We start from the raw sequence: 24146 nt of genomic DNA, 5'->3' as shown, positions 1-24146 counted from the left end.
GAGTTGTTAGTAAATTCACTTCAGAGGCAATTGTTAAGTGTCTATAATTGTGGGCCAATACTTAGGTGCTATAGGACAGAAATCAGCAATTCACTTGGCCTGCCTGGGTTTGTCAAGTGTGGAAATAGAATAAAGCCCACCTCCAACCCCACCTTCCAAATTCCAAAATTGCTCATGTCCTAATCCCAAGAACCTGTGAATATGCTATGTTTTATGGCAAAGGGTTAAGGTTGCTGATGGAGTTAAGTTTGCTAATCAGCTGACTTTGCCCTGGATAACTTGGGTAGGTCCAATGCAATCACAAGGCTCCTTAAGATGGAAGAGGGGGCAGAAAAGTTAGTGTCAAAATAATGCAGTAAGAGAAATCCATTGCTGGCTTCGAGGATGAAAGGTGAACACTGGCCAAGGAATGCAGAAAGACTCTAGAAACTGGAAAAGACAAGACAATAGACTTTCCCCTACAGCCTCTGGAAAGAAACACAGTCTTGCTGACACCTTCTTTTAACCTGGTGAGAACCATTTTGGACTTCTGATTCCCAGAACTGTGAGATAATACGATTGCATTGTTTTAAGCCACTCTACTTGTGTTAATTTGTTGCAGCAGCAATAGGAAAATAACACAGTGAAATGGAGGAGTATCAGGGGACAACATGGAGAGGTGGCTCAGTGGCAGTCTGGAGAGCGCCTTCCCAACACGCAGCTCCTGTTCAGCTCCTGCCAGTATTTCTTAGAGGGAATAAAGGCTCAGAGTTGCCAAGTTTTTCCATTTCTCAAAATAAGGTGAAGAAACAGGTTTCTATGTGAAAGTTAACTGTTTTTATTTAATTATTTGCAGGTAGTTCAAATAATTAAAATTAAGTCTTGCACATTTATGCAAATAGTCATACATGAGGGTGTTCATCACGTATTGTTTGTGATAGCAAAGATTGGAAACAAACTAAATGTGTATCAAATATGAGTATAAGTAAATGAATTTAAATATATGATAAAAAATGCACACATTAGTCAAAGGCAGTGAACTGTGTATTCTAAGTATGTTAAGTAAAGATATAAAACAGAATGAAATATGTAGCATGACATCTCTTTTATTAGTATAAAAAAATCCATAAAAAAAAATCCAAAAAAAAAAATAGTATATGTAGTTTAGGGAGGCTTATATGTATAAATAAAGAGAGTAATGTGATCATGGTGGTAGTTGAGTGGGTGCAAAAAGCCAGGATGAGAGAGGTAACAACAAAAGTAGGAAAGTGTGTGGACTGATGACGTTCATGTGCTGTGAACTGAGGTGCCCCACCCAGCTTTGATTGATCACGGTGTAAGCCTTGGCAGAGAAGACTGTGTGCTGGGTTAGACCCAGGGCTTTCCACTGGGGATACAAAGAGAACAAGGGAACAAAGAGAACGTAGCTCACCCCTTCAAAAGTCTTATAGAGAACTGGGGCAAAAGATGTGTAAATGCAGCAGAAAAAAAATCCAGTTATAAAAAACTGAACATGAATTCATTCATGTTTTGATTCATTCACTCATTCTTTGATCCAACATTCATTCAAATATCTGTTAAGCACCTGCTGTGCTCCCAGCAGTTTAACTGCAGTGTAACTGTGTAGTACAGGATTTGATTGTAAGACTAGTAAGAGCTGTGCTTAATATTGTTTTTAAATTCCACCCAGCCTCCACCCCAAGATTAGGTCCAATACTTGTGATGTGACAGTTAGCCTCTGAGTCTTGGATTCCTTCTTGGCATAAAGGGCATTATTCCCGTTCTAACGCCATGTAGGACTGCCGTGAGGAAATAAGCAGGAAAGCTCTTGTGAAGGAGGGAGCTTCCCGCAGGTGGAAGACACCTTCAGTGGGCTTCCTGTCTCCTTTTGGTGTGGTCCTCCCTCTCACCTCCACTTCCCCTGTAACTTGCCTCTGCCTCTCGCTGGTTCAGGCCCTCACTGCTGGTGCCCAAGGCACTGTCGAGGGCACCCAGGCTCCCACAGCATTTCCCATCAGTCTGGCTTGTCATTTAAATGAGACAGATATTCCTAAAGCACCTCCATTATCATTAAGTCATAAACTCACAAGGGAAGGGATTTAGATGTCTTCTTTAATCTTGTGCACATTGCTGAAATCCCAGACGGCTCGCCTGGGAAATTTCCTCTTTATATCTGTTTCCAACCTTTCCATTACATTTTTCTAAATTGCCTGCTGTGGTGAGGATGTGGTCATAGCTTCCCTCTGTTCTAGGGAATTCCTTTATCCACATTTCACCAGTTTAAACAATGTTCTCCCCTACAGGCAGTTATGAAGATTCATTTGTGGGAAAGACTTCCCTGGAATAGTTGTATTCAAGCTGTGATGTTTCCTATAAAAAAAATTTATTCCTAATAATAGGCCTCAGAGTGTCTGCCTAATTCCCACTGATACACATCTGTTCCATAAAGGGACATCTTTTTGGAATCAGTGGGATTTTAGAACAACTCATCAAATGAAATATGAAAATCAGGTTGGGGGCAGATTTTCACTTTGGAGCCAAATACCTTTATCAGAATAATAATACAATTTATATGTTGGGGTGTATTAGCTCTTATTAACAATTTAAAACCATAAGCTTCTGATGAAATGAAACATCGACCTAAAAGTTATGGAGAGATGGCTCTGTTTCATAGCTGGAGTTCTTGGGTATTTTTGGTGTTAAAGCAATGCATGATTATAGGAGAATGTTAGCTATAAACTGAAGCTGTTTCCTAGAGGGAATATATTTTGCAATAACTCCCATTCAACTGGAGTTCTCTGCAAACCAAGAAAGAGTTGAATTCCTCTTATTTACTTTTTATTGTTTGAAAATTGCTATTGCATTGCAAGTGTTATAGATGTTTGGGAAAGAAGAATGAGGCATTATTAGAAACATATCCCTGGGGCATAATTTAGCATCACTAGTAGGAGATGGAAGAAATGGCTTCATACTGAAAAAGCAATGTCTGAGAAATATTACCAGTAACATGCTACTAAAACTAAAGGCTGGACTGATTAGAATCAGGGGGAGTTTGGCTACATAAAAAGGCATTATTGGAACTTGTGGAAAGAAGGGAAAGAGGAAGTAGCTGTAATGGTAAAATTAGGTTGCACTGGGGTAAAGAACACAATCCAAAGGCTTTATTAAAGAGTGAATAAATTAATAGCCCCCTTGCAGAGTCGTTACACATCAGATTATTTTTCTAAAGGACTCAATGTGCTTTACAAAGTGTAGATATGACTCACGGACCTCTAGGATATTCTGCATATGAAATATTATAAAGAGAAGTAAACTTACCAAAGTTTTCACTCATCTGTGGATATAGGAAACTAAAAGGGGGAATTAGGACTTCAATCCAGGTATTTTTTTTTCCCCATGGAAACTCTTTTATTGCCAAATGAGATATTTGAAAACTTTTTTTGTACAAACTGAGAATTCACTTAACAAAACATTTTAATTATAGTCCTGATAATCTTCCTGTGCTTGTTCTGACAATATAAATTATTTTTCTCTCAAAATACTTGGAAGGAAAAAGAAGTTAACTTAAGTGATCATGGTAATAAAATATTATTTTGATCTTTGAGATCATACCTTTTAGAGTCTGGGTTAATTAAAAAAGGTATTTTGTTATTTAAATTAGTTTTCTCAATTATAAAAAAGTAAATCATACACATAATAGAAAGTTCAAATAGTGCATGATTAAAGTGGAAAGTAAAAATATCTCTTTCTAATTCCTATTCTCATGGCCTGGAAGTTAAATATTAACTTCCTTTTATATGTCTTTTAGTGGTCCTATAAGATGATTTCCTGTGTGTATGCACAGTATTTTAGGTTATATATTACTTATATAATGTGATATGTAACATATATCCCACATCCTTTTGATTATACAAATTGAATGAGTGATGCATACTATTTTATACCTTGCCTTTTTCACTTGTCGGAATAGCTTGGACATCTTATCTTTCCAAATCAGTGCGTTTTGACTTATCTCTCTTTCAAAGGTGGTACATTGTTCTATTTTGTGTTTTTACTATAATTATTTAGCCAGTTCTCCATTAATAAACATTTAAACGTTCCTCCTGCCATATGTGTGTATAAGTGTGCGTGTGTGTACATGCTAAAACAAACAGTGCTTGTCTATGTATTTGTATACTCATGCAAGTATAACTGGAGGAAAAATTCCTACAAGTAGGATTTCTTGGCCAACTGGAGAATGTGTGTGTGAAATTTAACCAAATATTTCCAAATTGTCCTTACACAGGATCTATCAGCGTGTGTTCTCTAACAAAAGTTCAGGAAATGAACCACTTGCTAATTCCCACAATGAAACTGTGTATTATCACACTATCAGATAGCAAACAATGGTATCCCGTTGCTATATTTGTATCTTTAATAAGGAGTGAGGTTGAGGATCTTTCTCTATGTTTGTTTCTCATTTAAGCTCTTTTTCTCTGAAAGACTAGTTTATGTCCTTAGATTAATTTTCTCATAGATTGCTTATCTATTTCTTTATTGATTTGTCAGAACTTTTTATATATCAGGAAATTAGTCATCATTTTCTCATATGTTTTGAAAATACTTTTAGTTTCTTCTTTGCATTTTGACTTTGTAATGTAAAATTTTTTTGCACATTGAGTTAAAAATTTTTATATACCAACATTGATTAAATTCTTTTAGGCTTTCTGAGTTTGTTTGATATTTAGAAAGATTTTCGTCACCTTAAGTTTATAAACATTTTCACACACATTCTAGTTCTTTTACATTTTAATTCTTTTTATATTTAAATCTTTGATGCATCTAGGTTGTATTTTGTAGTGAGGATCATTTGTTAAGGCAATAAATTATTTTAATTTTTTTCCCCAAATGACTACTGTATTATCATGGCTTAATTATTGAATAATTTATCATTTCCCTAATGAAGTAAAATTCCATGTTTATTAAAAATGAAATTCCCATGTATATTTAGCTTTATTTTCATACTATCCATTCTGTCCCTTTCTTTGGACATATTTTTCTATGCTAATACCATATAATTTCAATGACAGTTGCTTTAAAGCATGTTAACTATCCAGTAGAGCTAGATTCCCCTCATTGCTTTTCTTTTATGGAATTTTTCTAGTTAAACAGATGTGTTCATTTTTATAGATGATCTTGATCATCAAAAGAGGCATTGAAAAAAATTCAGTAGGATTGCATTGATTTCATAGATTAATTTCAGCTAGAATTGACATTTTTGCAATTTTAAAATTTCTTCATATTAATCTTAGAAAGTTCTTATTAAGTTTATTTTTAGTTTCCCCACCCCTTTTGCTATTGTAAATGGGATTATTTTCTTCTACTGTATTTTGCATTTTTTATTGTATTTAAAAACTAGGTTGATCTGCAGTATGATATGTATATCATTAGATTGGCCTGCAGGATTACATGTCTGTGTAGAAATTATTACCTAATATCTATCTATGTATCTATCAGTCATCTATTTTTATGCTTTTGTTGCTGTGTTGGTCTTTGTAAAAAGTTTTAAAATTTGCCTTCTTTTTCATGCTCTGGAATCTTTAGCCTCAGAGTTATGTTTTGTTTGAAGATTTGATAAAATTCGTACCATCTGGACAATCATTTCATCCACATTTCAAGTGTTTTTTCACAGTAGGGGATAATGTATCTTCTTATAATTCAGTATCTTTTCTTTGTTTATGTCCCATATTTAAAATTTTATGTTTGTTTTTTTAAATCTTGATTAGTTTACCTATTTAAAATTGTTTTAATTGGATTTTTAAAGGAATCAGCTCTTCAATATATTTCCTTGCCTAATCTATTCTTTTCCTATTTAACTTTTATTACTTTCTTCCTTTAATTTTCAAGTTTTTTGGTTCTTTTTCTAACTTTCTGGTTGAGTTATTAGTTTATTTTTATTTTACCTTGTTTAGAAATCCATGTTAGACTATGATTGTTTTATTGGAACATTGCTATAGCTGGATTTAATAGGTGCCATTGTATAGGGTGTTCACAAATGTTACTTTTCAGATATGCTACAATCTAAAATTTCAGTTTTTAAAAAGTGTTTTCAAGTGGTTGGAGTTTTCTTTTTGTTTCGTTACATTAAGTGTTAGTTTCATTGTATGATGGCCTGTGAATACTTCCTGTACTACTTAACAGTTTGTGTAAGTTACTGTGGTTTCCTCTAGGCTTAGTATTTGATCAATTTTTGTTGATCATGATCACGTTCCATGAGCTTGGAAAGAAGATGAACTCTCTCTTTTGGGAGATAAAAAATTCAGTAAATCATTCATTTATTAACTCAATAAGTAATATATAAGTACATAATTATTCACTTTAAATACAAGTATTTATGTATGCCAGATTCCAATCTAAGCATTAGGGATGGCGGAGTGAATAAGATAAAAAAAAAAAACTCTGTGTTTGTGGAGCTTTCATTCTAGTAAAGGAGACAGAAAGTAATCAAGCAAATACATGTAGATGCATTTTCATTTCTGACAAATGCTTTGAAGAAAAGTAAATTTGACAAGGAGATGGGAATGACTAGGCTCAGGAGATAGGAGAGCACTGTTAGAGGGTCCTCAGCAAAGTCCTTCCGGGTGGTGACATTTGAGCAGGGACTAGCCTGAAGCGAGTGAGGAAGCATTTGGTCATGAGAGGACAGCACTCCTGGCAGAGAAGGAGAACTGGCAGTGATAAGACCTGAGTATTGGAGGACAGCAACATGAAGGCACATCTGACCCATGTGGAGTGAGTGAAGAGGGGCATGGCAGGAGGTGGGTCAGGGAGACAGGCAGGAGTCCCAATAATGAATTTGGAGATCTTTGAAACAGAAGGTGACACAGTCTTATTCATATTTTTAAAATGCCACTCTGGCAGTTACCTTTTAAGTCTGCTTTATTATGGTATTTAAATATTCTATGTATCTTTACTTATTATATTTCTGTCTCCTTGATTTGTCAAAGATTCAGAAAGTTGGGGTAAATACTCCTCCTACCATGCTTCTTTCTGTTTATTTCTGCCTTTGCTTGTCATTTTTTTTTATGTGCTTTGATGCTAAGCTACTTAAGAATAAAAAGTTTCAAGCACTTTGGATTGTATTTTTATGTTAAGGATCTCTTCCTTTTCTTGTGTAATGATTTTTCCCTTGAATTCACCCATTATGTGTCAATATTGCAATGATTGCTTTACTTATTTTTTTGGATTTTCTTGATATACCTTTGTTTATCCCTTTTTAGAAAACATTCTGAGTTATATTTTTTCAATTATTAAAATTCAGTCTGTTTTTTTCTTTTACTAAGTGATCTGTTTTTGTTTTGTGTATTTAATTATAATTAGGAAAATTTATAATCTGTTTTTAAGTATTTGGTGGTTAACCCTCTAAACTTCCATATATACTTATGTCAATTTCTTGACTTTTAGATAGTTTGTATTGAGTTACCACTCTGAAATTTGTAGAAATTGACATACTTACACTGCATTATCTCGTCCACACTTAATAATCTTCCTCCTTTAAGAATATTTGCATTCTTTCTACAGTTCTAATCCCTCAGTCGTTTAGACATATCCAGTTTCTTCATTGTATAGCAAATTCCCTGAGATCTTTATTTTAATTATTTTTTGTTTTTACTCAGTTTAAAAAAATTAAGAAAACCTCAAAAGTGTTTTATATTTTTATATGCTTACTTTTCTGATAAGATCTGTCTTATAATAAATCTTCACTATATATACACAATTTTGGGGTCCAGTTTGTTTTCCATAATAATTTATAGGCATTATTGCACAGAACTGGGAAATTTTTTTCTTCTATTATATCATCTTCATCAATATTAATATAAGTACCATGATCCTCCATGCGTCTCTTCCTGATTTATCATCTTCTCTCTAATCAGATGCATCTTTTTATCTTCTTAATCCTGATCTCTCCAATTATATTTTCAAAACTGTCTTCTAATTTTAGTTGCTTCTCATGTGGTTTTCATTTCCATAATGATTTTATTTCATTTTTTGTTTCCATTTGTCATCTGTCAAATTATCTTATTATCTCTCCTTTGGTTTCCCTGTCTCCTTTGAGCTTTTATTTTCCCCTCAGAGTCCAAGTTAACTTTACTTGGAATTTATTTTCTTTGAAATTTTCTTCTGTAAGTTTCTTTGAAATGCTTCTTCTGATATTTTAATTTTCAACTAATTTTTGCTCCTTATATTCCTCTCTAACTTCCCTGCAATACCTCAGTATAGACATTGTGCTGGTTCTACTACTCCTCTGAGTGATGTCTTCTGGGCCTGGACTGCCTATTTGGCTGACAGTGGAGTGGGGATGGGTGAGAGGAATGACCCCACTTTGGATTGCTGTCTCACACACTTTCTTACCAGAATCCTTTGACCATCTTCCCTCTGCGGAATGTCTCCCGTTAATTTGTGTGCTTCTCCTTTTGGGGATATTCAGGAGGTCCTCGGTGGGGGTTGCAGGAAAGGGTGGAGTGTTGAAAGTCCTTCGTGGACAGTCTAGCATGAATTTAACTGCACAGCTCTCTGCTGCCAGCAGTGGAATCCTCACGACTGCCACTTACCCTCTCTGCTGTTCTTTGCCTTTTGGGTGGCTAGCTTCCCCAGTTATGAGGCACTCCTATTATTTTTGGCAAATATTCTTCCTAGTTTAAGGTTGGGATTTATCTGTTCCAAGTTTCACTGGAGATGATGGTTTCCTCACATTTTGCTGCTTTCAGTGTGCTTTGGGGAGGACTGGTAAACAAAAAACCATTTACTCCTCTACCTTTAATTGGAAATTCCACATAAGTGGTTTATTGTTTTTCTTTTTTCCCCTAGTCTAAAGAAATCTCATTACAAATGATTTTAAAGAATTCACAGTTAACTCAATTATTTAACAAATTTATCAAAATATAAATCTAGTAAGGCATCACCAACATTTTCATTGAGAAGACCAGGGGTTTCTGGCTAGCACGAGTGTCCATTCAAGTTCATAGTCCCAAAATGTTTATTATTGAACCATAAAGTCACAAAATGGTGAGTTGGATTATGTAAAGGCAAAGTTTGGGATCAGACTGGCAAGTTTAAATTTCAGTTTAATTTCAGCATTATTTAGTAGGAAATGAGGAAGTCATTGACATCTTTACCAGGAAAGTCACTTGATTAGAACTCAGTTTAAGAAAGATGGAATGGAGAGAGAAGAGATGAAGGATTAACAGAGAGGAGACTGATTAAGAGGCTCCTGCAATTTGACATGTTTCTCGTTGACTACCTCAGATTTGCCAATCCCGAAATAGAGAATAAAAAGAGGGAAATACTACCTGTTTTTGGCAGACTGTCTGGTATAAAGGACACTTGTCACAGTGCTCCTGCTTATCTATTATTAAAATGCTACAAGTTCCAGTTTTTAGTCAGATACATTTGATAGCTGCCTGAAATGCATGTAGACTCTGGACCAAGGTGACAACACAGGAAACTTCTGAATTTCTCTCTTCCCACTGACATGCTGAATATGTGGTTGCACATGAAACAGTTCTCTCAGAGAGGGATTCAGAAACTAGTTGAGTGACTCCTACACATTGGGAGACTAAGAGAACAGCTACATTGAAATGGGTAGGAGAGACTGAGGCATAATCTCACACTACAGTCCCCACCCCCAGTACAGCACCATATAGTCAAGAGGGAACCCCCAGTCCTCAGATTCTCCCTGAGGACTGAAAGGTTTGAACCACAAATACAGCATCCCAACTTTTAGGCCGTCACACCTGCGGAATAGCCACCCCCCCCAATCACCTGGCTCTGAAAGCCAGTGGGGCTTGTGTTCATGAGTTCCATAGGACTACAGTAAACTGAGAAGCAGTTAATAGTCATGCAAACACCCACTGCAGCGACCCCCCCACCAGCGCTCAGTGCAGAGAGAGCAGGCAAAAATGCCCGTTGTCTATTGCCAGTATACCAATATGCCAGTAGATACACAATATAAAGGGATGTAACTTGTGATATCAAGAACACAAAATGTGGAAGAGGGGAGTATAAAAAATAGAGCTTTTATATGCATTTAAAGATGAGTTGTTATCAGCTGAAAATAGACTGTTATAACTATAAGATACTTCATACAAGCCTCATGGTAACCACAAAGCGGAAACCTATAGTAGGTACACAAAGGATGAAGGAGTCAAAGCATGCCACATCTGAAAAAATCATTAAATTACAAAGGAAGAGAGGAAGAAAGGAGCAAGGGGAATACGAACTAGCCAGTAAACACTTAAGAAAATGGCACTAGTTAGTACTATACCTATCAATATTTACTTTAAATCAAAATGGATTAAATTCTCCAATCAAAAAACACAATGGCTGAATGGATTTTAAAAAAATACCCAAATATATATTTTCTGCAAAAGACTCACTTCAGCTTTAAGAACACATAGTTTGTAAGTGAAGAGATGGAAAGAGATATTCCATGCAGATGAAAACCAAAAGCAGGCAGGAATAGCTGTATTTATATCAGACAAAATAGGCTTTAAAACAAAGACTACAATAGTAAACAAAGATGGCCATTATAGAAGGATAAAAGGGTCAATTCATCAAGAGGACATAACATCTGTAAATATTTATGCACCCAAATAAGCACAACTAAATAAATAAAGCAGATATTAAAGATCTTAGGGGAGGGATAGACAGCAACACCACAATAATAGGGGACTTCAGTGCCACCTTTTCAACAATGGATAACTCATTCAGACAGAAAATCGATAAGACAACATTGAACTTAGACTATACATTAGGTCATATGGTCTGAATAAACATATACATTCCACCCAACAGCCAGAGTGCACGTTCTTCTCAAGTGCACATGGAACATTCTCCAGGGTAGGTCATACGTTAGGCCATAGAACAAATCTTAAAAATTTAAGATTAAAATCACCTCAGTATCTTTTCCAACCCCAATGCTATGGAATTAGAAATCAATTACAAGAGGAAAACTGGAAAATTAACAAATACGTGAAGATTAAACAACATGCTTCTGAAGAACCTGAATCACAGAAGAAATCAAAGGGGAAATTAAAAAAAATCTTCAAATGAAAGTGGAAATTTCAGTTTTACAAAACTTATGGTCTGCAACAAAACGGTTGTAAGAGGGAATTTTACAGTGATAAACAGATACCTTCAGAAAAAAGAAAGATCTCAAACAACCTAGCCTATGGAACTTACACCTTAAGGAACTATAAGCGGAAGAACAAACTAAGCCCACAATTAGTAGAAGGAAGGAAATAACGAAGATCAGAGCAGAAATAAATGTGATAGAGGCTGTGAATATACATAATGGCACATTTATGAGTGATACATACTTACTTTGGAGAAAGACTGTTAGACATTGTGGAGAAGGAGTAGGAAATAGAATATTGTTTTACCCTTGAGAAGTTTATATTCTGTAGTGTGTTGGGCACAATAAGGTCCCCCAAAGATGTCCACATCCTAATCCCCTGGAATCTGTGGACATGTTACCTTACTTGGCAAAGGGACTTTCCAGATGTAATTCAGATTAAAGACTTTGAGACAGAGAAGTTAACCTGGATCATCTGGGAGGGCTAGTGTAATCACATGAGTCTTTGAAAGTGGAGAACCTTTCCTAGATTTGGTCAGAGAAAGATGATGGAGAAAGGACAGAGAAATGTAATATTTCTGGCTTTGAAGATGAAGGAAAGGACTTACAAGCCAAGGCATGTGTGTAGCTTCTAGGAGCTGTAAAAGGCAAGGGAATGGATTCTCCCCTAGAGCTTCTAGAAAGAAATGACATCCTGCTTATTCGATTTTAGCCCAGTGAGACCCATGTTAGGTTTCTGGTCTGTAGAACTATTGGATAATAAGTTTTTGTTATTTTGAGCCACTACATTTATAATAATTTGTTACAACAGCAGTGGAAAACTATACCTACAGGAATATGAGGTTTTATATCTATGGGAATTGTGGCACAAAGTATGGTACTTCTCATATTTTGCTAATTCAATTTAGACAATTTGAGGCAAAATATGGGAAGTTCTATAGAGACATGACCAAAGGCTTCTAAGAGTTGAAATCAAAAGAGGGACAAGAAGAGCTTCAAGAGGGAAGGGGGAATTAATATGATCTGTGTTTTTGAAATAAAAACAATTTCAAGAAACAGAGGTGAGGAAGACAAATTCTATGCAGAGGAAATGGGATTAACGAAGGCAAGCAAGTGTGAGAATACGTATACTGTGTTGGGAAAGAGGTGGATGTATCAGTATTTTGATGTGGTTGATTTGATTACTGTTGCTAAAGTATTTATTTTCATTATTGAATATTTTTATTGAATCACAAATTTATAAAATATTCAGAATGTAATGATATAGAGAAGCTTAGGTTGGAACCAGATTTTATAAAAAGTTTTGAATATTAGGCAAAGTCTATTATTTTTATTTAACATATATTAAAATAATTTGTGAATATATTAAAAATTTGTTGCTTTAAAGAAAAAGGTAGAGCTTTGGTCCAGGAAAAAAGGAAAATTGGCTGGGGAAGAAAGAGGACAAAGAATAGCTGGCAGGAGAATAGTTAGGATGCCAGTGAGTCTGTCTAGATGAGGTAGTGACGTCTGTCTAAGGAAAGTACAGCACAGATGTCAGTAAATTTTTGCACACATCTTCTGTGGTATTTCTTTTAAGGAATACTACTCTGTGGTTAAGTTCCCTATCTTGTGGACCGTTGGGCATATGTGAAGTGCAAGACCCATATGCTAAACATAAAATTATGATTACAAGTGATTTAACTAACTTGAAACACATTACTTCAGCGATTGGCAAATGAAGCTGGTAAATCCCTCTCCCCCATGCTCTAATAGTTTTGATCTTCCAAGTCTGCCTGCTTTTCTTGGTTGAATGGGAGGAGAGTGTCTGAAATTTTCCACCTTCCTTGGTTTGGTTTTAATCGTCCCCAGTACTCTACTGTGATCTCTAAGATGGTCCTACTGCCATCCTTATGAGATCCATTGCTTGTATCATTAGAGGCTGCTTTCCTCAGCTGTGGCCAACTTGGACTTCAGGGACCTTGAAAACCTGCCAGTTTCTCCAGAAGGAGAAGAAATAACCTCTTTGAGTTTACTTTTGTTCTCTATGCCTTCCTCCTTACCATCTGTCTCCTGCTCTTTCTCTTTTCATCTTCTATTTTCTATGGAGCGTTTCCCTCTCCAATTGTTCCACAGACTCCTTTGTTTGCTGCTTCTCATAAGGAACAGCCTTCAGCTTTATTTTTAGGGTGTTGTTCTAGGTGGGAAACATAAAGGTGACAGATTTTGTGACAAGTGATTGACTGGGTTAGGATGAGAGGAATAAACAGGATAAAGATGGCTGGAATATTTCAGCATGGGTGCCTGGGAGAATGTGATTTATTAACAGAAAATGAAAAGTAAGGAGGAACAGGCTCAGATGGCCAGGGTTTGGTTTTAGGACATGCTGAATTTGAGGCTCTAAATGCCTATTTTAAGTGGAGCTGAATAGCGGACATTTGGAAGTGGCACTGTGGCCTGGTGAAGATAATGATTCTGTGGTAAAATTTGCTGGTAGGCATACACATGGCTAATTTTAGAGATGAAAATATATGAGAAGAGTGAGTTTGAGAAAATACATAGAGAAGGAAAGAAGACCAAAGAGAAAGTCATGGGCAGGCTGCTTTGTTTGTTAGCTTTGACAAATCTTCCTTTCCTTCTATTGGTAAGAAGTCTAGTTGACTCACTGAGGGTGTCCTCCTGGCCAACTTTTAGCAACCAGAAGGCAGTGTTCTTACTCTTGGATCCACTGCCCTTGGCATTGGCCTGGGATATGGGGATTTGACAAATCTATTCTCTAGTGGGCTATCTCATTCAGTGCCATTTTGCCACTAGAATTAAAAGTCCCCAACTGGAGCTGCATATCCCAAGTATACGTTCTGCCTTTCAATCATCGCAAAGTCTCTCCAAGTTAATTGAGAGGGAAAACCCAAATACTGTTTTTCCCCTCTGAGTCTATAGCAATGAACAGTAATGAAAGTGCAGTCTTTGTGAATATAGAAAAAAATGATCTGCACCCATGTTGGTATGCTCTGGGAATACTTCAATGCATTCAAATAGCTTTTCCTCTAATACATTTCTTTGTAGTAATGGCTATCTAAGTTGCACCCATGTGAAAAGCTTTTAATTTGGTTAAATTTATGCTAGGAGCTGTTGGAAATTAGAGCTTTGCAGGGGTTCCTCCCTTCCTCTCATTGTAATTCTCATGTGAATTTCTTCCCTGCAAAGTTATGCACTCTCCATCTGGCCACATTCATAAGCCATCCTTCTCATAGAACTTTGATAAAATGCATCAGCTTCTTTGGAATTAGATTAGCATCTCGATCTGAGAGCTTTCCAGACTCTTCCTGCTGACAGGAGATGAAAGCCTCATAAATAAAAATGCTACTCTGTTTGCCACTATGTTGTGATGGACCCTGTGAAAGAGAAAGACAATTAGATTTAAACATCTTTTCATTCAGTGTTACAGATATTCTCTCCTTCCATGGCTTGACACTAATGTTATCTCTTCCAGTGTTATCTACCATGAAGATTGTGTAATAGCACTGGAAAGTTGAATAGCACCCTTCAAACTAGCACTTGCTTCTTCTAACTACCCTAGAAACTCTTTTCAGTGGAAGATGTGGATTCTTTGTGCTTCATTTTAAATAAGGTAATAATGAATTTGTTTTCTTCTCAGAATTTCATGTCCAAAAATAGTCAGTAATAATAGGCTGTCTATTTGGAACAAAACACCATATTAAAATTTGCACATTAGATCGGAAGTAGATACTTAAACCTATGTCTTTATTTAACATAGGTTAATAATTTGTAGGTGACATTTAAGCACATAAGGCAATTCTGGGACACACAATTCAGACTTAGGGTCCACTTGACTTGAGGTATAACTGAATACAATTGAGATGGGACTCAATTTGACCTTATCAATATGATTTTTTTGTGATTATTCTATTTTTGTATTAAGTGATTTTGGGCAGGTGAGGTTATTATTATGATTAATACATTTATGATAGAGTTAATAATAATAATTTATATTATCTGAGAATAAGGTGGTTAGGATCTGGAAGAGGACAATGGCTATAAGATTTCAAGAAATGTCAGCTTGGACCTCAGCGTTGTGGCAGTGTGAGCTGTTTCCTTTGTCCCTCCCCTTCAATCTACAACCAGTAAAATGTCCATAACTCACCAAAGGCTCCTCTGCCCAACACACCAGGACGCTGGAGAATCCCACATACCAGTGTCTCTAAAGAGGAGGGACTGGACCACATAGAGGAGGCAAAACTGAGGGGACAGTGGAGGCGGGACCTGTGATCCTGGCTCCCTAGCCACAGCAGCTGAGCCTGCAGGCCCAGAGAACCCAGTAGCAGGAGAGGGGGCTGTGTCAGCAACTCCGGCCTTCTAGTCACAGCAGTGCCCACAGCCACAGGGAGTGGGCAGCAACAGCAGCAGGGCCTGTGTCCCTGTCCCTTTGGCTGTGGAAGCACCTGTGGCTCTGGCCTTCCAGCCTGCAGTGGCAGCGCCGGTGAACCTGACAACCGCAAGGGTAGCAGAGGCACTGCAGACCCTGGTCTCCCCACTTTCCCCTGTGGGAGCAGGGTGCAACCCCAGACGTGGTGAAAGCACCCACCATTCCAGTGCCCCAGGCAGCAGTGCTGGCAATGGCTGTGACACTGGCAGCAGCAAGGCGCCACTACCCTGGGAGGCAAAAGCAGAGCAACGACAGCAAGAAAGCACGGCAACGTCTCCGGGAGAGATGGTGGAGAATGGAAAATGCTGATCTCAAATATAACTGGAGGCAGCTCAGATAAGAGAAACCGAAATTTTGTGCTATAGTGCCACTTGCTGAAAAAGTAAAGAAAGACCTCTAAATACTATGTTGAATCAAGTAAAAAAAAACTTGACCTAAAGAAGAAATGGATTTGTTACTTCAAATGTACCAGGAGAGAAACACCATCAAGTATGCTGAAAAACATGGTAATATGGTATCACAAAAAGAAAATGACAGAATTCCATAAACAAACCAATTTTAAAGTCATGGACTGTTGTGATCAAATTGATAGAGAATTCAAAATAGCTGTCATGAAGAAACTCAGTGAGCTACAGGAAAACTTAGAAAGGCAAAAAAATTCAGTGAGCTTAGGGATAAAATTAATGAACAGAAGAAATATTTTACCAAAAAGATTGAAACTCCAAAAAGAGAACCAAACAGAAATTCTAGAGCTGGAGAACTCAATAAATGAGATGAAGAACATATTAGAAAGCACTGGAAATAGAGAAGACCATATAGGAGAGAGAATTAGTGAGTCTGAAGATAGAAACAGAAATAACACAGGTAGAAGAGGAGAGAGAACTAGATCTAATTCTATGAGAATTCTCTGACTTCATTAGGAAGGGCAATGGAAGAATGATTGGTATCCCAGAAGGAGAAGAGGGAGAAGGGAGCAGAGAGTTCATGTAAATAACAGCCGAGAACTCCCTCAACTCAGGGAAAGAACTGGATATACAAGTCCATGAAGCTAAGACACTACCTAATTACCCAGCACAAAAAGACTTTCTCCAAGACATATTATATTATAATTGTCAGAAGTGAATGACAAAGAAAGAATTTTAAAGGTAACAAGGAAAAAAGGGAAATAACCTACAAAGGAACCCCCATTAAGCTATCAGCAGATTTCTCAGCAGCAACTGAAGAGAATGCTCCCTAACATACTTTACAAGGGCAGCATTTACCCTGAAATAAAAGTCAGACAAAACAACACAAAAAATAAAATTATATGCCATTATCTCTGATGAACATAAGTGAAAAAATCTCAGCAAAATATTAGCAAACCAAATACAATAATACAATAAGAGGATCATACACCATGATCAAGTGGGATCTAGTCCAAGAAGGGTTCAACATCTACAAATCAAGTAACAGGATACACTACATTAACAGAATGAAAAATAAAGATCACATAATCATCTCAATAGATGCAGAAAAAGTATTAGATAAGATTTAATACCAATTTATGATAAAAGCTCAATAAAATGGATATAGAACAAATGTACCTTAACATCAAAAGGCCATATATGATAAGCCCACAGCTAACATCATACTCAATGGTGAAAAACTGAAGCTTTTCCTCTAGATGAGGAACAAGACAAGAATGCCCATTATCTCTACTTTTATTCAACATAGCATTGGAAGTCCTAGCCACAGCACTCATAAAAGAAAAGGAAATAAAAGACATCCAAATTGGAAAGGAAGAAGTAAAACTGTCACTACACATGATATGATGCATATATGGAAAACCCTAAAGATTCCACCAAAAAAAAAACTATGAGATGTAATAAATGAATTCAGTAAAGTTGTAGGATATGAGGTTAATATACAGAAATCTGTTGCATTTATATACACTAGTAATGAACTATCAGAAAGAGAAGTCAAAAAACAATTGCATCTAAAATCACATCAAAAAGGATAAAATACCTCAGAATGAATTTAACCAAGGAGATGAAAGACTTGTACACCAAAAACTTACATTGTTGAAAGGAATTGAAGAAGGCACAACAACATGATAAGAGTCCTTGCTCATAGATTGGAAGAATTAACACTGTTAAAAATGTTCATATTATCTAAAACAATCTACAGATTCAATGCAATCCCTATTAAAATCTCAATGACATTTTTTTCACAGAAAAAAAAACCCTAAAATGTATATGGAACCACAGAAGATCCTGAATAGCTGAAAGGATCCTAAGAAAAGAACTAAAGGTATTACACCTCCTGATTTCATATTTTACTGTAAAGTTGTAGCAATCAGTACAACATAGTACTGGAAAAAATAGACACTGAGATCAATGGAACACAGTTGAGAGCCTAGAAATAAACCCATACATATGGGGGCACATAATTTACAAAAAAAGGAGCAAAAGACGTACAATAGAGAAAGGATAGTTTCTTCAATAGATAGTATTGGGAAAATTGGGCAGCCACATGCAAAAGACTGAAACTAGACTACTCTCTCATACCATACACAAAAGTCAACTCAAAATTGGTTAAAAGCTTGAATGTAAGACCTGAAGCCATAAAACTCCCAGAAGAAAACATAGGCAATACACTCTTTGACTTCTTAGCGATATCTTTCCAGTGTGTCTCCTCAAGCAAGGGAAACAAAAGTGAAAATAAACAAATGGGACTGCATCAAACTGAAAGGCTTCTGTACAGCAAAGGAAACCATCAACAAAATGAAAAGACAGCCTACTTAATGGGAGAAGATATTTGCAAATCATATATCTGATAGAGATTAATATATATGTATAAATATTTAAATAGCTCATATGACTCAACAGCTATAAAACAAATGATTTAAAAAAAAATGGCCAGGGGATCTGAATAGGCCTTTTTCCAAGGAAGACATACAAATGGCCAACAGGCACATGAAAAGATGTTTGACATCACAAGGTATTGAATATAGTTCCCTGTGCCATATAGTAAGAACTTGCTGTTTATCTGTTTTATATATAGTAGTTAGTATCTGCAAATCCTGAGCTCCCAATTTATCCTTCCACCCCCTCCTTCCCCTCTGGTAACTACAAGTTTGTTTTCTATGTTTGTGAGTCTGTTTCTGCTTTGTAAATAAGTTCATTTGTCTCTTCTGAAAAGGAATACACACACACACACACAAGTACATATATATATATAAAACTGAAACACTGTGCTGTACACCAGAAATTAATACATTGTAAACTGATTATACTTCAATAAAAAAGATGTTCAACATCACTAATTATTATGAAAATCCAAATCAAAACCATACTAAGATATCACCTTATGCCTGTTAGAATGACTATTATAAAAAAAAGGCAAGAAATAACAAGTGTTGGAGAGGATGTGAAAACAAGGAAATCCTCATATACTGTTGGTGCAAATGTAAATTGGTACAGCCACTATGGAAAACAGTATGGAGATCCCTCCCCCCCAAATTAAAAATAGAATTGTCACATAAGCCAGCTATTTCACTTCTGGGTATTTATTGGAAGTATATAAAAACACTAATATGAAGAGATATATGTACCCAGAAATTTATTGCAGCATTGTTTACAATAGTCAAGGTATGGAAACAACCTAAGTGCCTATCAGTGGATGAATCGATAAAGAAGATACGATATGTTATAAACTAAAATTACCTCAATTAAAAAAACATATCACTGTCTCTGAAGTCAAAGTTGAAGAGATTTAGAGAAAGAGAGAGTTATATGGTCTTAAAATCAAAAGTCTGAAGCACATCACAAAGACTGGTAGGTTTTGGCTGGAGTGTATCTATGATTGAGTGATGAGGATGAAGACAGCCTACTAACAATCAGACTCATTACAAGAAAGAGCTGATGGAGAGCAACGTGGAAATGGTAATAGAAATAATTTTGTGTCATTGAAGCAAATTCAAATTTCTCATCTTGGGATAAATTGGAATTCTAAAGTTTTTTGAAAATGAAGTTTTAAATGATATTTTTTCCTTCACATTCTCAAGACTCATGTTGTCTCTTCGAAGCTACTCTCTGCCTTTCGATAACTCCCATTTATCTTCCATGCCCTTTGAAAACATTTTTTAACAAACTGTAATAGGAAATAAGTTGTTTTATTTTCTAAGGTATGGAGACATTTATACTGCATTGCTTTTATATATTAGAACTTCCTAAAGTTAAACTCCAGAGAAAAACAATTGCCTAAGAGGGTGGTTAAAATTTTAGTTCAGCTTTGATCAACAATTTATGCCTGAGTTATCCTGCCTAGTGATAGAAAACCAAGAGCAAGTTTCCTTAAAATACTAGCTATCAGTGCAGGAAACTGTCAGTCTCATCATGTTTTTATTATGGGAAGGGATCCTAATTGAAACAGAAATAAAAAAATAGACAGAAGCCATATGGAACTTTATCCGCTTGCTGCCAAGAAATTGTCTTCTGTTTTAAAAGCCAAAGACACCCAAGATGTATAGAGGAAAACAATCCTTTGTATATACAATGATGCATTTGATTGAATGGCATTGATTGGAAAGATGCAATGAGATGTTTGTTTTTAAGAAATTGTTTAATGTACTGTTTGTGAATTGAATGATTTGAAATGAATTTTTTAATCATAGAATTTTCTTTATTTTTGGTTAGCTTTAGATTTCCCTTCATAAGCTCACTCAAAGTTGACCCTTTACTACAGGACTGTGTGTCTGAGCGTGAGGTGAGAGGGGAGATTTTTTGTTTAAGCTGGAGAAAGTGGAGTGATTTCATACTTTGTAAGATATTTAAAACATATATGAAATTAGGATGAAATAACTTGGCCCTGGTAACTTACGTTGGTTTGAAATCATAGCATAAAACCGAGTATCAGAATCAAATAAATCTGAGTCATTAAATTGCATATGCTAACCTGTGACATGGAAATTATAGATTGAGGAGCAGAGGAACAAATGGGTGAGAGCTCTATTTGAGATGGTGGTGTTCATAGTGTAGTAAGACCTGGGAGATGGGAACTCTGGGCAGGAGGGCTCAGGTTTAGCTCTGAGGTGGGCACATGTTTTTATGTTAGGAAATGGAAACTGAAAAGAAGTCATTGAGCAAACTCACAGTTTTCCTCAGAAACAGAAGCCCTGGTTAGCTGTGGTCTGACTTGGCTCATTTATTGGTATGTTATATGGGGTTGCTGTGTTTTGATTTGTATTGAGGTATAATACGCCATAGAAAAACACTCCTGTTATAATCTTCCAGCAATGGTTCAGGCTGGAGGTTGCTGTGTGAAGGGTCTGTGGAGAAGTGGGAGAAGGTCTTCAATGGTGTATGGAAGTCTGGACATGCTTGTAAGAAATAGAACCAGATGACTTACAAATATATAGTAGAGAAGAAAAAGAAACACAACTTAAATTTTACATGGTGGTCTATGCATTTCCTTGAGCAATGCCGTGTAATTCAGCACCCAAGACCATCTCTTGCCGCACGTAGTTGCAGACAACACCACACGGTACGGAGCACCTGAATGTTCTCTTACCTTAGGGTGAGTTCCCTGCCCATCAGGTTAGAACTCCCAGGAATGAACATGGGGTGGATTAGCTCTCCATGGTGCCCTTGGGAAGACCTTACTCCACCAATGGAAGACAGAAATGCTAAAAATGATTGAGGGATAGGTTTGCTGTGCTGAGTTTTTCCAAGTCAAATTCTCCTTTTCTCTCTCTCCCCTGGTTCATGGGTATATGAATGAATGTGTATGTTTGTGTGGATGACTCACACATCCTAATGTAGAACTTTATAGAAATGAATTTCAGTGAGTTTTTTGTTGTTTTTTTTTTTTAACACAAGACCACATCAAAGAGGAAGAAACACTTCTGAGCTGTTGACTGGCTTTCACTACTTATTATGTGAGAAAGGAAATGTCAGTAACTTAAAAGAAATTTTAAGATCAATGTGTTCGAGCTTTTCTGATTTTAAAATTCTTTACAGAAACTTGTCAAAAAGGTTATGTCGTGGAAACACGGAGGCTGAAACGTCTCAGGGCAATAGGAACTTTCTTTGTTTCCCCTGAATGCAAAAGATAGAGCAGGAGAGCCTTATTCTGAGATCCACCCCCTCCCCGCCCCAGTGTCAGCGCCAGTTAGTCATGTGCAGTTATGCTTTGTAGGAACTACTGCTCTGTTTGCAGGGAAACAAAGACTGGGCTACAACCATGTACTCACAAGGGCCACAGTGAAATAATTGGTGAGGCAAAAGTGGGAAAGGAACCAACTGTTGGGGGTAGTTCAGGCCTAAGTAAACTTCCTGCGGAGGTGACCTCAAGTTGCCCTAATTCTTCCTTTGTTCCAGTTGTATAGATTGGTCTTGGAAAGATGGTAGAAGGTTGACATGTCAGACTGTAACTTTATTCTGTCCCTGGAATAGCCAAGGATGTTTTAGGAAATCAATTTGCTCTCTCCAGGAGGACCCCACTGCGATACAGGAACAGTCTTTTAGGGAAAAGTTCTTCTGAAGATGGACATGGTAGTCTCATTTCTGTTTCATTAGCTCTTGCTGCAGAGAAGTTGATGGATAAACTTTAGTTATTTGCTACTTTTCTCATTAAATGTTTTTCTTTTCAACAAAGAAGAATATGGGAGCCTGAATGTGATTGCTGAGATTTGTCATTTTCAGTAGCTCAGGGATCTCCCTGAAATAAACTATAGGCATCTGCTTTCAACATTCAGGTCTATAAAACCACAAGTGAGAGGGAAATGTGTGAACTTTCAAACCCCAGACACTGCTGCATTTAAAAAGAATTGTTGGTATGAATGCTGAAATATTTTCCTCCTGGTCGCTGTTTCTGCTTTATGTGTGTGTGTGTATGTGTGTTTGTTCAGACGTATTTCACCTACTCAAGAATTCTGAATTCAAGAATTTTGCATCAGAGCTTATTGCTTCCTTGATTAGATTAAAATGTAGAAGTGTGTTAGTATTTTAAAATAAGCTGCACATTGTGTCTATGTGATTAATGTAAAATGAAAAAATTTAGCCAAAATATCCCATTAACACACACAAATTGTTGATAGAAATTAAAGCATCTATACTTCCATTTTTGTGAAATATTTTTTACCTTAAAGCAATTTTAAGAAAAAAATTGGTATTTGCTCTACTTTGCCATCTAAATCTGCCTTATTAAAAATTATGCCTTCTTTTTAGATGTGACAGGCTTAATCAAAATGAAATGAAACAAAGTAAAATAAAATTCAAAAGCATCCCATTTTTCTTTTCCTTGTATTAAGCCGTATGTGGGTGAAAGTTGTCCAGGAATGAGTCTGAAGAGAGTAGTTTGGTGGGATGGAGGTGATGCCTTTTAACCTTCTTTGAATTTTGTTTCCTCTCTTACAAAACTGGAGCCACAGAGAACTATCTCTGTGGTCCCTCCCCCACCTGCTCCTCCAGCTCAAAACACTCTGTTTTGCCTCCTCTGCCGTGCACATACCACTATGTGACATTCCTTTGGGGATGAGATTTTCAGCATGTAGCTCTGTTTTTAAATGGTGTTCAAGAGAGAAAATTCTGAGGCAGCAGATCCAGCATTTTCAAATTTTAAAGCTCAACTGAGAAGAGAAGAATTCATCCAGAGAAGTGTAATAAGTTCCACTTGACTGAATCTCAGCACTTTCCACGCACCTCGGTTAGGGAAGGGGTGGATCTGACAAAGAGTTCCCACCCCTAATGGCTGTGGTTCAGAGTCTTGATTGCACAATATTTTGACTTGTACTTCAGAGTTCCCTCAGTGTCTCCATCTATGTCCACGGGTAGCTCTCTCAATATAGCAGCTGTGCCATCTGTTTCAAGTGTTATTTCAGCCCTTGCTGTTTTGGGATAAATTTCATAAAGTGTATTGCATACACACACATTTAATTGAACAAACGAGAAGCCTTTCCAGTTTAAAAAAGCTTCCTAAATGACAAGAAGTGTCCAATTTCCATTCAGATGGTTACTTCGGGGCTTTAAAATGTGTGAATTCATCTAACAGAGGCTGGTGGTGTGTTTTGAGGCAGATGGCTTGATTCTGTGAAGAAAAAAATTAAGTGGATTTTACTATCAATCTTATTTTTTTTTGGCAAAAGACTGACATAATAAAGATGTGTGTATTACTGAGAATGCTTTTTAATAATGATTCTACCTTATGTTTTCCCCCAAGAATATGGTTAACTGACTAGGAAAATCTATTTAGAGATTTTATGTTTATCCATAATGATCAGTTTAGGAAAAAAAAAAAAGAAGACCACTAACAAAATTGCTGAACTACAAAAGGAAAACGATGCCGTGCAACTTTCTGAAGGAGTCCAAGAGGAAAGAAATGCTCAAGTTTATCTACTTTTTGTCCTGCTGAATAGTTGTGAAGTCAGTAAGTTGAATATTTTGAAGGAGGGAGAAGGAATTTCATTTCATGTAAGAATGTCTTTAAAGGAGTATCCTCAGTGATTGTTAAAGATGTCATGTCCAAGGCACTTTGTGTATTTAATACCAGCAGCTTTGGAGGTGAGTCATTGGAATGCTTGCTGAATACTCTCAAATTTAGACTCGTGTTAGCACATGTCAAAATTATGTTAAAAAGTTTTGTGCTCTA

The 24146-nt window shown here is 36.4% G+C and overlaps 1 protein-coding gene across 13 annotated transcripts in view; it reads left to right on the top strand.

Moving 5' to 3' along the window:
* ZPLD1 (zona pellucida like domain containing 1) overlaps positions 1-24146 on the top strand; it is a 451025-nt gene that overhangs the window by 274905 nt on the left and 151974 nt on the right. The gene's annotated exons all lie outside the window — the stretch shown is intronic.

The sequence above is a fragment of the Vicugna pacos genome, chromosome 1 (assembly GCF_048564905.1).
Source record: "Vicugna pacos chromosome 1, VicPac4, whole genome shotgun sequence".
In the NCBI taxonomy this organism is placed as follows: Eukaryota; Metazoa; Chordata; class Mammalia; order Artiodactyla; family Camelidae; genus Vicugna; species Vicugna pacos.
Note: the sequence above shows the minus strand (reverse complement) of the source record. Positions and strands in the feature narration are given on the sequence as shown.